General features: G+C 48.0%; 1 long non-coding RNA gene and 1 pseudogene across 2 annotated transcripts in view; both read left to right on the forward strand.

Moving 5' to 3' along the window:
- LOC149128340 (uncharacterized) overlaps positions 1–16,287 on the forward strand; it is a 19,965-nt gene extending 3,678 nt beyond the window's left edge. The window contains exons 2-4 of one of the 2 annotated variants that reach the window (XR_016230258.1): positions 14,397–14,487; positions 14,602–14,677; positions 15,924–16,287. This is a non-coding gene — a long non-coding RNA (uncharacterized LOC149128340). Of the gene's footprint in view, positions 1–14,352; positions 14,488–14,601; positions 14,678–15,923 lie in introns of those variants that run through there. The other variant, XR_016230257.1, reaches the window with a different exon arrangement.
- Positions 10,713–11,229, forward strand: LOC138846455 (small nuclear ribonucleoprotein E pseudogene; annotated as a pseudogene).
- Positions 16,288–19,696: the final 3,409 nt, after the last annotated feature.

Raw genomic sequence — 19,696 nt, forward strand, 5'->3', positions numbered from 1 at the left:
CACACATATGGGATGCTGGCATGGCAGGTGGCAGCTTAACCTGCTTGGCCACAATACCAGCCCTGACACTACTTACTTTTAAGCTTCAACTGTATTATTAACATTCTCTCCTCCACTTTCTTTTTATCTAGACAATAAAACACTACATCAAACCCTGATTTGTGGAGCTTGCTGATTTACATAATGTAAAAACTCCCACCCCAGCCAACTGAAACTAACAATGAGATGTCATGGAACATTGAGTAGGGAAGGGATGCACCATAGAACACCCTTGTGAAGTATTTGTGCCTTTCAGATACAAACATTGTAAACACCTCAATAACATACGTGACAGTAGAAGGTAGTAAAATAATTAGAAAACAATGAGTTCTTGAGTATTTATTAATTTTAAAAAACATAATTTATGTAATAACAAGTCTATATCATTCCATTTTTAAAAGAAGATTTATTTATGTATTTGAAAAGCAGAGTTAGAGAGAGGCAGAGGCAGAAAGAGAGGTCTTCCATCTGCTGGTTCACACTCCAGATGGCCACAATGGCTGGGGCTGCACCTATCTGAAGCCAAGTGCCAGGAGCTTCTTCCGGGTCTCCCACGTGGGTGCAGGGGCCCTAGGACTTGGTCCATCTTCTACTGCTTTCCCAGGCCATAGCAGAGAGATGGATGGGAAGTGAAGCAGCCAGGACTTGAACCAGTGCCCATGGGATGCTGGCACTGCAGACGATGGCTTTACTCACAGCACGTCCCTAATAAATCTTGGGAAAAAAAATTATGACCTGGGGCTGGCACTGTGGCAAAGCAGGTAAATCCATCGCCTGAGACTTTGGCATCTCAGCTGCTCATTCTGATCCAGCTCTCTGCTAGTGGCCTGGGAAAAGCAATGGAAGAGGGCCCAAGTGCTTGGGCCCTGCCACCTATGTAGGAGACCCAGATGGAGTTCCAGGCTCCTGGGTTCGTCCTGGCCCAGCCCTAGCTGTTGCAGCCACCTGGGGAGTGAACCAGCAAATGATGGAAGATCTCTGTCTCTCCCTCTCTCTCTGTAACTCTGTCTTTCCAATAAATAAATAAATAACTCTTAAAAAAAAAGTTATGACCTATGGTATACTCCAAACTGGTGAAGAGTTTGATCTTTTGAAGACTTAATCCTTTTTATTGTTAAAATTCCTGTATTTTAATTAAGAACACTCTATTTCCATTGGCATATTGAATATTTTTGTACTTAACATATCAAGCTAGTTAGGCTTCCCTCACTTTTTTTAAAAGGATTTATTTTTTATTTATTTGAAAGGCAGAGTTACAGAGACAGAGAGGGAGAGACAGAGAGAGAGAGACCTTCCAACTGCTGGTTCACTCCCCAAGTGGTCTCAGTGGCCAGGACTGGGCCACGCTGAGCCAGAATCCAGAAATTCCTTCCGAGTCTCCCACGTGGATGGCAGGGGCCAGCCAAGCACTTGGGCCTTCTGCTGCTGCTTTTCCTAGGGGAATTAGTAGGGAGCTGGGTCAGAAGTAGAGATGCTGGGAGTTGGACCACGTGCCCATATGGGATGCTGGTGTCTCAGGCAGCAGCTTAACCCGCTGCATCAAGATGCCAGCTCCACGTTTAAAAAAATTAACCAAAAACTTTTAATTCTGAAATTATTAATGATTCACAGGAAGTTGCACAAACAGTAGAGAAAGTTCTCGGGCACTCTTCACTTCGTTTACTCCACAGTGATATCTTACATGACTATATTTGTAATTCCCAAATTGTCTATAATGTGTTTCTCTTACAATTAGAACAAAAAGGCTTTTTCCAGTTCTTGGAAGTTTTTTTTAAATTTTCTTTCTGATTTAGGTCCCTGCACTGTGCTATACTTCATCTAATCCCAACTCTGTTTATAACCCCAGGGATGATATTAGAATATTAAAAGATATTAAGGCTGGCGCCGTGGCTCAATAGGCTAATCCTCCATCTTGCGGCGCCGGCACACCGGGTTCTAGTCCCGGTCGGGGTGCCGGATTCTGTCCCGGTTGCCCCTCTTCCAGGCCAGCTCTCTGCTATGGCCAGGGAGTGCAGTGGAGGATGGCCCAGGTGCTGGGGCCCTGCACCCCATGGGAGACCAGGAAAAGCACCTGGATCCTGGCTCCTGCCATCGGATCAGCGCGGTGCGCCGGCTGCAGCGGCGGCCATTGGAGGGTGAACCAACGGCAAAAGGAAGACCTTTCTCTCTGTCTCTCTCTCTCACTGTCCACTCTGCCTGTCAAAAAAAAAAAAAGATATTAAAAATATTTCTGGTTTGGGAATTTCCAGTCAGAATAGAGTTTGGTTCCAAAATTGCAAACAAGCTTCTAGACAGTCATGCGTATCTGAGAGAGGGAAGTGGGGGCAGTATGGAACTATTTCCATATTTGGCCTACCATGCAACTGAGCAGGACACACCGGTTCAATATCAGCCCATTTTTCCCTGTAATGTGCCCGTCATAATGATATGGGATAGAGCTTGTAGCTAGATTAGGGCTAGGAGCTGGAAGCCATGCCCTCTGCCCCCTCCAGGCCCTATGTAAACCTAGCCGCCTGTCAATCAGCCCCCTTCCCAGGATGTACCTCCTCCCTTCACCTGGGAGCTGCGGTGGGAAGTGCCATGTAGCCACTCCCCTTCCAACCTTATAAAAGAGGCTGGCAATGGAGAAGGGGTCTTGTCTTTTCCTGGAGAGTGGGAGGGGACACTGATGGTGCCCTCTCTCCATTTCCCGTCTCTACCTCTTTTCCTTTCCTGGCCTGCTCCACTCCTCAACTATGCCCACTGTGTGTGTGTTTGCTTTTTCACCTTTTAAATAAACTATCACTTTGTGTACCATATTTGTGCCTGTATTTAAAGTGCTTCTCTAAGTAGAAAGCAAGGACCTAGATTAAAAAAAAAAAAATCAAACCTCGGAGGTAGGCGCTGTGGTTAGTGGGCTAAACCTCCACCTACGGCGCCAGCATCCCAGTGTGGGCACCAGTTTGTGTCCCAGCTGCTCCTCTTTCGACCCAGCTCTCTGCTTATGGCCTGGAAAGCAGTAGAAGAATGACCCACATGCTTGGGCCCCTGCACCAGCCTGGGAAACCTGGTAGAAGCTCCTGGCTCCCAGCTTCAGATCAGCCCAGCTCTGACCTTTGTGGCCATGGAGGGGAGTGAACCAGCTGATGGAATACCATTCTCTCTGTCTCTCCCATTCCCTGTATGTAACTCTACTTCTCAAATAAATAAATTTAAAAAAAAAAATCAAACATCACCTCTCCCACTAAAATATTCAGCTGTATTCATTGGATTATGCTTACTTGTTTCCCAAATATATTGTCAGCTCTTTGAAAGCACACACCAAACACATGCTTAACTTGTAGCATGCCAGAGCCCAGTAGGGTGCCTAATTCAAGGGTTTTGTGAATGAAACTTCCGTTTCAAATGAAACCTAAATTCTAGGCCTGTCTTTGAGCTTTGTGACCTTAAGCAGGCAACTCTCTCTCCTATAAAACAAGATTACTAAACACTGTTGGTCCCATCTAGTTCCAAATCTTCAAATTGCAAGAATTTCAGGATTTGCAATTATAAGGAAAGCCTAGCAATAGAATAGAACATAACATCTTGCAAATATTAGAGTGCCTAGGATGCAGAAAATACATGCTTTAAACGTCGGATGGGAACAGAGAAATGACACAGCCTTGCTTATGAAGAAATCAGCCTAGTGAAGACTGTGCCCTATAACATTGTGATACAAGAGAGAGTAAGTGCTATTATAAGCACAGAAATAAGACATTTCAGAAGTGCAAAGAAGTGGTTAATACATGGTGTAACTCAATATCTTTCCCAAATTCCAAGCTTTCTTTAATACAGATTAATATGTAGTATTGGGTGAATAAATATTTAAAGCCACTGTTATGCCTAGAAAATAGTGAGTTAAGATTTGCTTTATTTATGTGAGAGGCAGAATGACAGAGAGAGGGAGAGACAGAAAGAGATCTTCCATTTGCTGGCTCACTCCCCAAATAGCCACATCATCCAGGTTTGGGCTAGGCTGAAGCCAGGAGTCAGGAACTCCATCCAGGTCTCCCACATGGGTGACAGGTGTTAGGCTGTCACAAAATGCACCAAACACCAGAGTAAGAGAAAGGGCTTATTGGGGGAAACCCAGCAGACCGGAGGGAAGGGGTGAAGAGGGAAAAAGAAAGAGGAGAGTATAAGAGAGAGAAAGAGACAGAGAGGAGAGGAGAGCAGAGAGTGCAGAGAAGAGAGAAGAGAGGAGAGCGGACCAGAGGAGCCAAGAGAGCCACTTTTAAAAGTTTGCCAGAGGGCGGGCAGGGAAGGAGGAGCATCGAATCCCATTAGGATGGGGGTTGAGCTTGACACCCGTGGTTGGGCCATGTGGTCACTTGGCTTCCTGCAGTGGCGGCAGGGGCTAGAGCCTAGGATGGTGTCAAGGTATAGATCATGCCATAGATAAAATTGCGCCATTTTCCTAACAGGGGCCCAAATATTTGACACATCTTCTGCTGTTTTCCAGGGGTGCATTAGCAGGGAGCTGGATGGGAAGCAGAGCAGATGAGGCACCAACCAGAACTTGGATGTGGGATGCCAGCATCACAGGCGGAAGCTTAACTCACTATGCCACAATGCTGGCCCCAAAGTTAAGTTATTTTAAAATAGCCTAACAGCTATTATTCTTTGAACTGCTATTATGAACAGTTTGATATTTATGTAAGGGTTGGTTCTATAGCACCAGCATTCCATGTGGGTGCCAGTTGGAGTCCTCCTGGCTGCTCCACTTCTGATCCAGCTCCCTGCTAATGCACCTGGGCAAGCAGCAGAGGATGATCCAAGCCCTTGGGCCCTTGCACCCACATAGGAGACCTGGAAGAGGCTCCTGGCTCCTGGCTTCAGCCTGACCCAACCTAGGTGACTGCGGCCATTTGGCAAGTGAATCAGACGATGGGAGATCTCTCTCTCTTTCTCTCTCTCTCTCTCTCTAACTCTGCCTTTCAAAAAAATAAATGATTTTTAAAAGGATGTTTATCTGCATTGGGCTAATAAATTTGAATATATTATCTCAATGAATGATCACTTGAATCCTACAAAGTAGGTGCTATTTTCACTTTATTGATGAGGAAATGAGGCTTGGGATCAATAAAATAACTTCCCTGGGGTCATGCAGTTAACTAAGTAGCCACACCAGATGGACAGGTTTGTCAGCTCCAAAACTCTCATTTGCAAATAATGTTGCATCACCCTACTTTTAGTGGCAAATGTGAAATGAAGTAGCTTCCCCTAATATCGATAATAGAAAGGTAATATTTGTTAGTAAAATGGCTCAGTCTTATCTGTGGCACCATCTATGCCCCAGACACCATCTTGGGCTCTGGTCCCCACTGCCATTACTGGAAGCCAGGTGACTAGATGGCCCAACCACAGGTGTCAGCTCCACCCCTACCCTAATGGGATTCGCTACTCCTACTTCCCTGCCCGGGTGTGCTCTCTCTATCTCTTTCTTTCTCTCTCTCTTTCTCTCTCTCTCTCTTTCTCTCTCTCTCTCTCATGCTCTCCTCCTCTCTCTTACCCTCCCACCCTCTCCCCCGGGCCATCAGGCTTCCCCCACCCAACAATAAACCTTTCCTCTAATTCCGGTGTTTGCTGTGTTTTGTGACAGCCTTACAATATTAGATAGTGGGAAATGCTGTTGCAAATTTTTCAGGATCACAAACCATTTGGTAATTTTATTAAGGTAGCTAGGAGACATGAACCTGTGTGTGTGAGGTGCAGAAGAGAAATGAGATTTCTGTTTGATGCAACAAGGAAGCAAGCCTTGGAAGCCAACCAGCATTTACATATCAAAAACCTTCCAGTGTTCAATAACCTGGTTGGGTGGGTCCCAGCCCTCTCTGTGGGGGCAGTTTAGGGGACTATCACCAACCTTTCACCAAGGGTCCTCTCAGGAAGTCCTGGGAGGGATTCCACACCCAGAAAGCCCTCCTAGCTCAGAAAGGGTGCAGGGGGAGGGTAAAGAAGGCCCACACCCAATGGGCACAGAAACCCCAGTCTCCCAGTTCTTCCTCACACTAGATTCCCACCTGCTCTGTAGGGGTACTCTCTTCAGCAAACTTTGCCCGTATGCTTGTGGCTACTCTGTGTCTCACTTCTGAATTCTTTCTTGCGTGAAGACAAGAACCCCTGAGTAGCCAATCCCTGGTAATAATTTTTTTTATTTCATTTATGTATGAGTTTATTTGAAAGGCAGAGAGACAGAGAGCACCCATCTGCACATTTCTCTCCAAATGCCCACATCAGCTTGGGCTGGCCCAGGCTAAAGCTGGGAACCCTGAACTCAGTCCAGGAGTCCCGTGCGGTTGGTAGGGACCTAACTATTTGAGCCATCACCTGCTACCTCCCAGGGTCTGCACCAGGAGGTGGGACTGGGTATCAAACCCAGGAACTCTTATATGAGATGTCTTAACTGGTGTGTTGGCCTCTAGGCTAACCGTTTGGCAGGTTTTTGCCAACTCTATTAGACTTTATTAAATTCCACTACAAAAGTGTGAATTTAGTTAGGAAATGATTTTCACTGAGTATACTGTTACCAGAGATGGCTGCTCGAAGGTCCTTGAAGGAATTCAGCTGTGCCACACAGAGTAGCAAGAGAGCACACTAGTCCAGTTTAACGAACAAAGTGCACCTGCCGGACCACGCGGGCATCTCAGGAAAGGACTCGAGTCCAGCCTGCATTTGAGTAGGAGCCCTCCGTTTCTCCAACTCCCTCTCTTCTGGCATATTGTTGGGTGGAGGGCTTTCTGGGTGGGGAGCTCTGGAAATTCCTCTCAGCCCCCTTGGTGTAGAGCAGGGTAGATCTCCCAGTTGGGAACCACCTACCAAGGTTATGGGACAAAAGCAGTGCTTTAGATATGTAATTGCTGGTCAGGCTTGCTTGTGCATTTCTCCCCTCACCCAACCACACAAAAGACCCACCCAACAAGGCTATGGAACCAGGATGAGCCTTTTGATGGGTAAATACTCGCTCCCACATTTCTTCCCTCACTCAACCATTCAAAAATGTGTATTTTCTTCAAAAACGTCCTGTTTTCTTACAGCACCTTGAAGTACAAAAGTAGGCTAATGTCTACCTATCTACCTCAGCAATGCCAGTCAAAAATGTTTTCCCTAGTCCTCTGTGCCAACTATACATTTATTGCCTCACAGCTCCAAATTCAACCTTATTGCCTGTTCTATGAAAATGGACCTGGACCTTTAAATATTGGTTCTTTTGCTAGCTGACACTTTATACTGTCAGCTCTTAACAGTAGCGGGTCCTGGAGAGACATTGCCAGAAAAAGGGATACTGTTGCTTGGTTCCTGCAGCAGGTCTGAGTTTCAGGGAAGAGGGCAGGGGGATGCTCCTCCAGCTGCAGGCTCCCTGCCCCACATGACTGCCCCAGCCCCTGCTGCCTTAGGGTGTGTCCTGTGTCCAGAGAGCCCCACCACCACCCCGCCCTTGAAGCTCACAATGGCCCAGCAGCCAGGTTCTCCAGGGACCTCCTTCAGGTGGTTTCATGGTGGCATGCACTCCAGGGGACAGGTTTCCAGCAAGTTCTACTGGTACAGCCATCCAGTGAAACACGACCAGTTTCCAGTAAAGTCTGGGTCTCAGTTCTGGGGGTCACGAGGGCTCTTCCTTCTTTGCTCTGATACAACCCGAGGGGTAACAGCTATTTGATGTAGTATCTAACCTAACCCCAGGAGATGGAAGAAATTGTCAAAGTTATTTTTTAAATACTTATTTTATTTTATTTATTTGAAAGGCAGAGTTAGAGAGAGAGAGAGAGAGAGAGAGAGAGGTCTTCCACCCACTGGTTCACTCCCCAAATGGCCACAACAGCCGGGGCTGGGCCAGGCTTGGGCCAGACTGAAGCCAGGAGCCAGGAGCCAGGAGCTTCTTCCAGGTCTCCCACGTGGGTGCAGGGGCCCAAGCACTTGGGCTATCTTCTGCTGCTTTCCCAGGAGTATTAGCAGAAAGCTGGATTGGAAATGCAGTGACTATGGGATGCCAGTGTTGCAGGTTGGGGCTTTAACCTGCCTCATCACAGCACCAGCCCTGAAATTTTCAGTTATTATCACTTATTATCTTTTTATTTTTTTTGACAGATGCCCTATCCCCAATAAGCCTTATCACACTGCTCTCTGTCTCATGCCCAAATTATTTCTTGCATGAAGACAAGAACCCTATGGCTTCCATGGCTTCCATGGCTTCCATGGCCTTTCCTCCAGTGACAGTTGGATAGGCCTCTGCCTGAAGCACCGGCATCTCATATCGTTACTGGAGGGAAGGCTGTGGAAGCTGTGGGGTTCTTGTCTTCATGCAAGAAAGAGGGTTACACAGTTGAATGGAGAGGATACACCTGAGCAGGCCAGGCAATGACAAATGAGTGTACGTGGCTCAGCAGAGAGGCAGAGGGGCTGAGCACACAGTCCGTTTGGACTCCCTAGGTTTTTAAGGGAATCTCTTTACCTATCTCCCCCTTTCCTCCAGGACAAAGGATGGAGAGTCCTGGCAGAAGGGTTTGTTGGGTGAAAATTAGCAAATTCCTCCCCAGATTTGCTGGTACCCAGGCAGAGCAGAGGGGCTTCCCTTAGGGCATCTGAGGTTTTATTGCCCCATGTTATCAGGTAACCCATTTGGTCCTGAGAGAGAACTCTCCTGGGAGCTTTCCTTGAGGGAAGGGCTGGGACCACCTGGGAGATTATCAGGGTCTGGGCAGGACTTTGAAGTGCAAGATGCCGGGCTTCTGGAGCTTCCTCAGTAGGTTCTGGTCTTCAGGCTTTCTCATACACACATAGGCTCAATTTCTGACTTCCTACCTAACATAGCCCCCCTCAAGAGAAAAAAATACCCATAATCTTATGGTGGTAAATGGGCGGAGGTCCGTTTTCTGTAGCTACTTCGGAAGCTGACAAATGAGCGTAGAGATGGATATGGGTATTTTTCTCTTGCTATCTGTCCTATGGTGCTTGAGAGTGGCCTCACGAAGAATTGTCCTATTTGGGGCCAGCGCCGCGGCTCACTAGGCTAATCATCCACCTTGCAGCGCCGGCACCCCAGGTTCTAGTCCCGGTCGGGGCGCTGGATTCTGTCCCAGTTGCCCCTCTTCCAGGCCAGCTCTCTGCTGTGGCCAGGGAGTGCAGTGGAGGATGGCCCAAGTCCTTGGGCCCTGCACCCCATGGGAGACCAGGACAAGTACCTGGCTCCTGCCATCAGATCAGCATGGTGCGCCAGCCGCAGCGTGCTGGACGCGGCGACCATTGGAGGGTGAACCAGCGGCAAAAGGAAGACCATTCTCTCTGTCTCTCTCTCACTGTCCACTGTCCTGTTTGGTCCAGAGGGTGGGTCACCTTGTCTGATGAGGTAGACTGGAAGTGTTGTCTTAGAAGCACCTGGAGCCAGATGGCTTATCTTCTGTTAGAGACAGAACAAACAAGGATGTTTAGGCACGATAGTCTGCAGAGAGCAGAATGTTGACATGATGTCGCCAAGGAGAGGCAATGACCAGGATTTCTGTGACCAGATGTGATGTTAGGCCAGATATTTTAGCCTTGTCTGACCTGGCCCTGGAGTTGTCTGGTCTTGCCCAGGAAAGCATGAACATGATTTTGTACCCATTTAGTTTGACCCTAGTTTGGGGCACTTTCTTGGGCAGCAGGTCTAGGGCCTGCCTGTTGGAAGGACTGAATCAGCAATCCCTTTGTGAGAGCCCTAGTCCTGGCAGCTTTTCTTTCTTTTTTTAAATTTAATTTAATTATTATTATTTTTTTGACAGGCAGAGTAGACAGTGAGAGGGAGAGACAGAGAGAAAGGTCTTCCTTTTGCCGTTGGTTCACCCTCCAATGGCTGCCGCGGCTGGCGCGCTGCGGCTGGCGCACCACGCTGATCCGATGGCAGGAGCCAGGTACTTATCCTGGTCTCCCATGGGGTGCAGGGCCCAAGCACTTGGGCCATCCTCCACTGCACTCCTGGGCCACAGCAGAGAGCTGGCCTGGAAGAGGGGCAACCGGGACAGAATCCGGTGCCCCGACCGGGACTAAAACCCGGTGTGCCAGCGCTGCAAGGTGGAGAATTAGCCTATTGAGCCACGGCATCGGCATCGGCCCCTGGCAGCTTTTCAATAGATGAAAGCTGTGCTTTGCTTGTTTGTTTTTCCCAAAGGAGGGGGCTCTGTTTTGGCTCCCTATTGAGAGCCTGGTTTAGGAGCTATGCTATTTCCCTGTATCTAGGAATCCTTAGCCTGTTAGGGAAATGCTGGGACTGCCTTGGGACTTCCTGAAGTTTGCAGAAGTAGGAATTTGCTGCATGGCCCATATCCTCTCTGGGGCTGGTTTTCTCTCCCCAGGGGTTAAGGATAAGGGTTAAATAATTAACTCTCTTATGGACTGGCTATGCTTTTTTCCTCTGGATAACTAGTAGCTAGTTTTGCTAGGAAGCTAAGCCAATGTACAAGACCAGAGTCTCAGTCTGGGAAAGGAAACAGAAAAATAAATCATTTACATTTAATCATCTACATTTTGGATTATTGTGCACCCCCCTCAAGAGATAGACCCTTTAAGTCCTTGGTGAGGACCCGTCTAAATAGGTGTAGGACTGTCTAAGATAGCTGTTACTCAAATCTGTTTTTAGGAACTGGCAGGAAGGGCTTTTTAAGCTTAATACTATTTGGATACCCTAATTCCGGAAGTTGCTTTCCCAGGTGACGTGTGCGTCCGGTGTGGTCTTTGTGAGATTCCACCATGGCATACCGTGGCCAGGGCCAGAAAGTGCAGAAGGTGATGGTGCAGCCCATCAACCTCATCTTCAGATACTTGCAAAACCGATCTCGCATTCAGGTGTGGCTCTATGATCAAGTGAACATGCGGATAGAGGGCTGCATCATTGGTTTTGATGAATACATGAACCTTGTATTAGATGATGCAGAAGAGATTCATTCTAAAACAAAGTCAAGAAAACAACTGGGTTGGATCATGCTAAAAGGAGATAATATTACTTTGCTACAAAGCGTCTCCAACTAGAAATGATGGATGAAGTGAGAAAATACTGAGAAGGCAATGCTGTGTGTTTTGGTTTGTTTTGTAGGTGCCCTTTCATTGCAAGTGTAGTTCCAAAACGCTTGTTCATGTTGTTTTTATTACCCTTATGTTATTACAAGAAGACAATAAATACAGTGGGAATTTAAAAAAAAATACTATTTGGATAGACTTTTAAGGCCTGTCTGGGTGTGTGAGGCCCAGACCTATCCATGGGTGCTGGAAGAGAATTGCAGAAGAGATGTGCATCTCCTTAAGGGAGGCACCCTGTTGACTCACATTATGTGGCTGGACTAGGAGGAGAGCTGAATAGGAGGCTGGTACAAATAGGCAACTTACGTTTCACTGACCCTAGGCTGTCTCCTCAATAGCAGTGGCTAGAGCTGGAAGCTGGGCAGAGGCTGGGCAGAGCCAAAGGCTTTTTAGCCCCGGGGCCACAGGGTCTGCGGTTCTGAACCAGGAGTCCTTCGACACCCAGGGCAGTTCCATGTCCAGTGGCCTTGCTCTTGGCAGAGCTGACAGAAGCTGGTTTTTGTCATGACAGCTGCATGCCCAATGCCATGGCTCCTCATATTGGAAACAGGTGCCATTTGGGGTAGACTGGCCTTGTTGGGTCTCCTTGAGGGTAGATCACCGTGTAAAGCAGCTATTGATTGGCCTGTTGCCTAACCTTACATTGCTCCTGCCACTAACTTGCTCCTCGTTCTCCTGGTCTCTAATAAAGTAGACCAGGGAGGCAGCCTCTATGATGTCAGTCAAGGGGGTGCTCAATCCAACCCTGATTTTTGAAGACTTCCTTAATATTGTCAGGGTGCGCTAGAAAGCTATGGTCGGCCAGTGCTGAGGCTCACTAGGCTAATCCTCCGCCTGTGGCGCTGGTACCCCGGGTTCTAGTCCTGGTCGGGGCGCCGGATTCTGTCCCAGTTGCCCCTCTTCCAGGCCAGCTCTCTGCTGTGGCCCAGGAGTGCAGTGGAGGATGGCCCAAGTCCTTGGGCCCTGCACCTGCATGGGAGATCAGGAGAAGCACTTGGCTCCTGCCCTCGGATCAGCGTGGTGCACCGGCCACAGCGCACCGGCCGCAGCGGCCATTGGAGGCTAAACCAACGGCAGAAGGAAGACCTTTCTCTCTGTCTCTCTCTCTCGCTGTCCACTCTGCCTGTCAAAAAAAAAAAAAAAAAAAAAAAAAGAAAGCTATGGTCATGGGCAAGTTCTGACACTTAGTATTTCACTAAGTGTCCATGAAGAGAACTATGACCTTTTAGGTAAGATCAGCTGTGGTGACCTGTTTGTATATTTTTGAGGTCATCAGAATAATTTTCTTTCTTCCCCTCAATTTGGTTTAAAAGGGGAGTTCTGCCCATTTACCGTGTACACAGAAAACTCAACCTAGCTGTAGCATCATTTCATAGTTTAACCTTCCCACGCAGGCTGCCAGCTGGGGCTGGAAAGCTTGTTTCCAGACCTGTCGGCACCTCTGCCACTATAGCTTCTTGTGCTGCATGTGTGACCTTCCAGTTTTAAATCACATCTTCAGTGTAGTTGCAGTCTTCCACCCAGAGCTAGCAGAGGAGGGGGCTGAGCCCCTAAGGAGATAGACTGTCTCCAACAGACAGACCCCCATTGTCTCCATGAGCCCTAAGCCAATCAATATGCATATGTGAAGCCCTGTCCAATGGGCACCCCCGGTAGTATGACCCAATGCACAGACAGTATTGCCTTAAAAACCCTGGGCATTTCCTTAAAGCCAGTGTCCCTTATGGGCCCCCCGCCTGGTCTCCTCTAGGACCTGACGCTTTTCTGTAGCTTGCCAATCAAATAAAAATTTCTGCCTCTCTGTAAGTTGTTTCCCCGCTGTGTATTTCTACACTGAGCTGAGGAAAAGAACGCATGAAACTCGCTCTAGCCACCGCCCTCCCCTCCACGACAGGTAACAGTAGGGGCCAGCGTTGTGGCATAGTGGGTAAAGCCACCTGTGACACCAGCATCACATATGGGCGCCAGTTTGTATCCCGGCTGCTCTACTTCCCATCCAGCTCCCTGCTAATGGCCAGGGAAAAGCAGGAGAAGATAACCCAAGTGTTTGGGTCCCTGCCACCCACACGGGAGACCCAGAAGAAGCTTCTGAGTCCTGGCTTCCACCTGGCCCAGCCTGGATCAGTGGTCATCGGGGGAGTGAATCAGCAGATGGAAGACCTCTCTCTCTCCCTCCCTATCTCCGTGTAACTCTGACTTTCAAATAAATAAATAAAATCTAAAAATAAAATAAAAAGCTTGCATGGTGTCAAATATAAGTGCAACTGACATTCCCTTGTGTTACATTTATCCATAATTTTAACAAAAGCAGTCCTTCCTTGCACCTTAGATTGGAGATTTGGATGTTGATCCCAGCCTGGACATTCTGATGATGCATCCTTGGCAGAATGGACACCAATCTTTACTCACTGTCTGCACATGAGTGGCTCGGTGGTTCACTGCCACCCGGGATTCCTGCATCCCATATCTGAGTACCTGGTTCAAGTCCCACTTCCGCTTCCCATCCGGCCGCCTGCTAATGTACACCCTGGGAGGCGGCAGATGATGGGGCCCTGCCACCCATGTCAGAGACTCAGATTGGGTTTGGGTCTCCTGGCTTCAGCCTGGCCCAGCCCCAGCTATGGCAGGCATTTGAGGAGTAAACCAGGGGATGGGAGATCTCTGTCTGTGTGTCTCTCACTCTTTCTCTGTCTCTCGTTCTTCCAGGTAAAGTGAAAATAAATAAGTTTAAAATTTTTAACCTTTCCATTTTGGGATTTGGGACATGCCCTGTTCATCTCCTCAGAGCCAGGCTCCTACCACACCTCTGTCCCCAGGGCAGTTGTCTGAGTCGCCACCTTGCTCAAAGCCCCCCAGCCCTAGCTGGTGCTTCAAGAGGCATCTAGTCGGTCTCACACCCTCTTTCCAACTCCGCCCCGCCCCTCTCTACTGCAGGCTGACCCCCATGTAGCACACACAGTCACCGTCCCAAAGCAACCAGTGCAGAAGCCATCTGAGCCTTTTTCCTCCTCCAGGGCAGAGCTTGTTGGGAAATTTCTAATCAGAAATAAGTGCTGCTAACCCGTGTTTGTTTTTCTGTTTTCGTTGCTGGGAGAGAAGGGATCATTGGCTAGTGCTTTTCTGTGCCTCAGAGACTTGAGATCAGTGTCTCTGGCTCCCTCCACTGAGAGCGAATGTTGCTAGAGGGAGACTTTACCCTTGAACTTGGCCTTGAAAGAGTTGAAACCCCGGCCCTGTCCCGTGCCAGCTGTAGGGGCACTGGTCAGCTTGTTAATTCCTCCAATCCGCAGTGTCTGCATCTTGAAAACAGGGGAGTAATAAGAAGAGAATTTACTAAAAGGAAATTAGATGCTGCACAGGAATTACTGCGCATAGCGCCTGGTGAGTAAGCACTCAACTAAGAGTTAAGTTTGTGTGTGTGTGTGTGTGTGTGTGTTTAAATCAGAGTTCAAATAATCCAGAAATAATAAAAGAATGATTTTTTTCCCCACTAAGGTGGGATGCCTCGATAGACCTGCAGGAAAAAAGTCTTTCTGGAGGACTGTGGCAGAGGCGGCTTCTGAGTAACTGAGTGAGTTTCCAGGAGCCTTCAGTTCGCTCTGAGGCTCCAGGTGCATCAGCTTGGGTGTCTTTTTCCCCCCTAGATCTTTAAAAAGTTGTGACAAGTTTATGTAACATGACATGTATCATTTTAGCTATTTTCTATCTTGAGAAACCATGTAAAATATTTATTATTTGAAAGAGTTTCAGAGAGACAATCTTCTATCTGCTGGTTCACTCCCCAAAATGGCCACAAGAGCAGGGGCTGTGCCAGGCTGAAGCCAGGAGCATGGAACTCCATCCAGGTCTCCCATGTGGGTGGCAGGGGCCCAAGCACTTGAGCCATCTTTTACTGCCTTTCCAGGCGCATTAGCAGGGAGTTGGATTGGAAGTGGAGCAGCTGGGACTCAAACTGGTGCTCATATGAGACGCTGGTGTTGCAGGCAGTGCCAGTCCCACTGAGCCATCTTGAAAGCTCTCCATAACCCTTATCAAATGATCAGTGATTAGTTAGGACTCCTTCTAGTTCGTTATAGGACATTGATTTAAACAACAAAGGGAGTTAGTGGTTTACTGAACTGAAAGTCCAGAGGAACCTGACTTAAGGTGTGTTTTAATCCCACAGCTCAAGCAATTTCAACTCAGGGCCTGTTTCGTCCTAGATATTTTCTCTGCCCTCTGCTGTACTGGTTTTCTTCTCCACACCCCCACTCTCGGTAATAACGTGGCCACCAACCAGGTCAGGCTCTGGTCCTTCCACTGATGGGAAAGGCACTGTCCCTGTATCTCTGCATCCAGTCACCCAGTTGCCTTCGACTGCATCATGTACTTTTTCTGGAAAGACCTCAGTGACCCTGGGGGTTAGGGTGTCGAGACTGGCTTTAGTCATGTAACAGACCCACTACAGCCCATTCTAGATGACAGACCAAGAACATAAGCCTCAGCCATTTAGGGTTCTTGCTACCCCTGTCTTCTTTCAGGAGGCCAGTTCAGTCTCACATCCTGTATTGTTCCCCAGCCCAGCCCCTGCGTTCTTCTCTAGATTTGAAAGCCTATGAAAAAAGCCGAGAAACTGTATGGAGAAGTTCACTTCCACCTACTGCCCCCCATTTCCAGACCCTTAGCCCATTCTAGGATATATAAGGCCCAGCCATCCGGAAGACTGGGCCTCTAGCTGTGTGCACGCTAGCAGTTGGTCACCCACCTTTGTGAATTTATTTTATTTTCTTAGAATAAATTCAGTTTGGCTGTGAGTTCATATCCTGTTTCCTCTCTAGGATCTGCCCCTGTTTTCCTTACACTACAATTGTAGCTGCAGGGGGCCAGTGTATGGTGCAGCGGGTTAAAGCCCTGGCCAGCAAGGCCAGCAACACAAAAAGGCACTGGTTGGAGTCCTGGCTGCTCCACTTCAGATCCAGCTCTCTGCTAATGTGCCTGGGAAGGCAGCAGAAGATGGCCCAAGTGCTTGGGCCCCTGCACCCACATAGGAGACCCAGAAGAAGCTTCTGGCTCTTGGCTTCAGCCTGACCCAGCCCTGGTCATTACCCCCATTTGGGGAGTGAAACAGCAGATGAAAGACCTCTCTCTGTAGCTCTACCTTTCAAATAAATAAAAAAATAAATCTTAAAAAAAAAAAAAAAAGACTGTAGCTGCTGTCAATCCCCTCCAAATGAAATGTCTGACAACAGAGGAAGGGTGTGTCCCTCAGAGCAAAATCTTCGACTCTGACCAGGTGAGAAAACACCCTGTGTGGCTCCACTCCCCCAGGAGCTCCCTCCCACCACCCCACATAGACCCACCCCATATGTGTTTTCCTCCTTATCCATATTCCTGTGCCCTCTTCTCCCTAGCTGGTCATCTGGCCTCATTTTCCTTTGCTGTTCAGGACAGGAACATGAGCCACGGACAGTCGCTGGCTCTGCGAGTTTGTGTTTTCTTCTACTCCAGAATGAAGGCGTCCTTGGCCAGGCCTGAGATACGGACGGAAGCTTCACCCCAAGCTCCACAATGGTTGAGTCGTCCTGTGCCTTGAAACCAGGCTTTGAAAACCTCACTGCCTGCTAAAGAAACGTCAACTTTAGACAAGCAAAAACTTCACGGCATATGGCTTTAATCTTGTTGCATACCATTCTAGCGCCCTGAAAACGGAAAACTAAGAATGTTTGTGTGCTGTTATATAAATCGAGCTAGGCTTCTGCTAATCTTTGCAGACCCACAGATTTCCCTCAAACAAGCAACTTTGGTTAGGCAACTCAGACACTCTTTTCCCATGGTCTGTGTTGGAGGTGCAGCGCGTGCTTTGTGAAAGCTCTCCTTTCCAAAGGCGGCGGCTAAGAGGACAAGTAGGAATTTGCAAGAAAAGCATGCGACCATACTTCCGAACCCATTTCCCGATTTCATATTAGCTTAAAATGAAAACCAATGAACAAAGCCAGTGTTTGTAAACATCACCTTTGAGAGTTTCCATTTAGTCTCTTAAAGGCAACTGCTGATTTCTCAGCACACCCACACACACACCCCTGAGATGGAATAACTGGCATTTGTACTTTGGGGATCTAACTCTATCGCTGCTCACTGGTGACAGCATTCTTTGGCTGCTGGCAAAGACTCCAGAAGGAAATAAACAGCATTTCAAGTGGTGAGGTGCAAAACCTTACTTGAATCCTTGATTAAACCACGTGCGTGGGCCGGCGCCACGGCTCACTAGGCTAATCCTCCACCTAGTGGCGCCGGTACACCGGGTTCTAGTCCCGGTCAGGGCGCCGGATTCTGTCCCGGTTGCCCCTCTTCCAGGCCAGCTCTCTGCTGTGGCCAGGGAGTGCAGTGGAGGATGGCCCAAGTGCTTGGGCCCTGCACCCCATGGGAGACCAGGAGAAGCACCTGGCTCCTGCCTTCGGATAGGCGTGGTGCGCCGGCCACAGCGTGCCGGCCGTGGCGGCCATTGGAGGGTGAACCAACGGCAAAAGGAAGACCTTTCTCTCTGTCTCTCTCTCTCACTGTCTACTCTGCCTGTCAAAAAAAAAAAAAAAAACAAAAACAAAAAAACACACATTTTCATACTTATAGAATGACCACTTTCTAGTCAGGTCTGCCCAATCTAATCTCAGTGTTTTTTTTGTTTTGTTTTGGTGTTTTTTTTGTTTTGTTTTGTTTTTTGTTTTGTTTTTTTAGATTTTATTATTTATTTATTTGAAAGGCAGAGTCACACACACACAGAGGGAGAGACGGAGAGATCTTCCATCCACTACTTTACTCTCCAAATGGCTGCCCTGGCCAGGGCTACGCCAGGCTGAAGCCAGGAGCCAGAAGCTTCATCCAAGTCTCTCACTTTGGAGATAGGGGCCCAAGTACTTGGGCCATAACCACTGCTTTCCCAGGCACATCAGCAGGGAGATGGACAGGAAGTGCAACAGTGGAGACTGGACTGGACTGGTACCCATATGGGAGGCTGGCATTGCAGATGGTGGCTTTGGCTGCTATGCCACAACACTGGCCCCTAATCTCAATGTTTTCATCATTGAGAGAGGAGAGAGAGATGGCCGGTGCTGCGGCTCACTAGGCTAATCCTCCGCCTTGCAGCGCCGGCACACCGGGTTCTAGTCCCGGTCAGGGCGCCGGATTCTGTCCCAGTTGCCCCTCTTCCAGGCCAGCTCTCTGCTGTGGCCAGGAGTGCAGTGGAGGATGGCCCAGGTGCTTGGGCCCTGCACCCCATGGGAGACCAGGAAAAGCACCTGGATCCTGGCTCCTGCCATCGGATCAGCACGGTGCGCCGGCTGCAGCGGCGGCCATTGGAGGGTGAACCAAGGGCAAAGGAAGACCTTTCTCTCTCTGTCTCTCTCTCTCATTGTCCACTCTGCCTGTCAAAAAAAAAAAAAAAAAAAAAAACAAAACAAAAAAACCAAAAAACGAGAGAGGAGAGAGAGAGTGTGTGTGTGTGTGTCTCAATACTTATATTTATCATAAATACATGTATACTCTTTTACTGTTTCCCCCTTACATTATAGCTAAGAGTTAAATTTTTATATAAATTTCTTACTGAGGTTGACAAAGAATACATGTTTAAAATTTTCAAAAATGGATACATGGATTATTGAAGTATGAGTGACATACAGTAAGCTGCACATGTTAAGAGGGTCCAGTTTCATCAGTTTTGGCATATGTATCCACCGTGAAATCATCACCAGCCATCAAAATAGGGGACATATCCACCGCCCTGAAAGGTTGCCTCAGGCTGCTTTGCTTTTTCTAAATTTGTAGAAAGATTTATGTATTTGAAATGCAGAGTTACAGAGAGGGAGAGGGAGTGGGAGAGACAGAGAAAGAGAGAGAGAGAGAATCTTCCATCTACTGGTTCACTTCCCAAATGGCTGCAACAATTGGGGCTGGGCCAAGCCAAAGCCAGGAGCTTCTTCCAGGTCTCCCACATGGGTGCAGGGACCCAAGCACCTGGACCACCTTCCACTGCTTTCTCAGGCCATAGCAGAGAGCTGATCGGAAGAGGAGCAGCTGGGACACCAACTGGTGCCCACCATCCCCTTCTGTAATTCCCCCTTGACCCCTGCCTCTTTTCCAAGCAGCTCTCTGTTTTGTACCCAGGGAATCATACAGTCCCTACTCTTCCATGTCTGCCTTCTTTTACTCAGCATAATTATTTTGAGATTCACTTTTGTTGCAAGTGTTAGCAATAAGCTGAGTAATGAGGAATACGGAGTTTCAATAGCTGATCTTGACATTCATAAAACGGAAGTTTAGTAATCCTGTTTAATCTTTGACTTGGATATGATAGCAGAGGCTGTTATTATCAGAGGTCGTATGTCTAAAATTCATTTAACAGGAGACCTTGCACCTGCTGCAACTCTTGGGAATTACCCGTGACTTCAAGTCTCCAGAAGTTTAATTAGATTGTATTAATATTGCAAAGTATATGCATTAGGAGGACGTTCTATGTTGATTTGAATTACAGAATCCTAGTTTCATGACTGGGGGTGCTGTGGAAGTCATCCTGTGGACCGCTTCATCTCATAGGGGAGGAGATGGCAGCTCAGAGAAG

The sequence above is a fragment of the Oryctolagus cuniculus genome, chromosome 1 (assembly GCF_051225735.1).
Source record: "Oryctolagus cuniculus isolate XC-2025 breed Fujian yellow rabbit chromosome 1, ASM5122573v1, whole genome shotgun sequence".
Taxonomy (NCBI): domain Eukaryota; kingdom Metazoa; phylum Chordata; class Mammalia; order Lagomorpha; family Leporidae; genus Oryctolagus; species Oryctolagus cuniculus.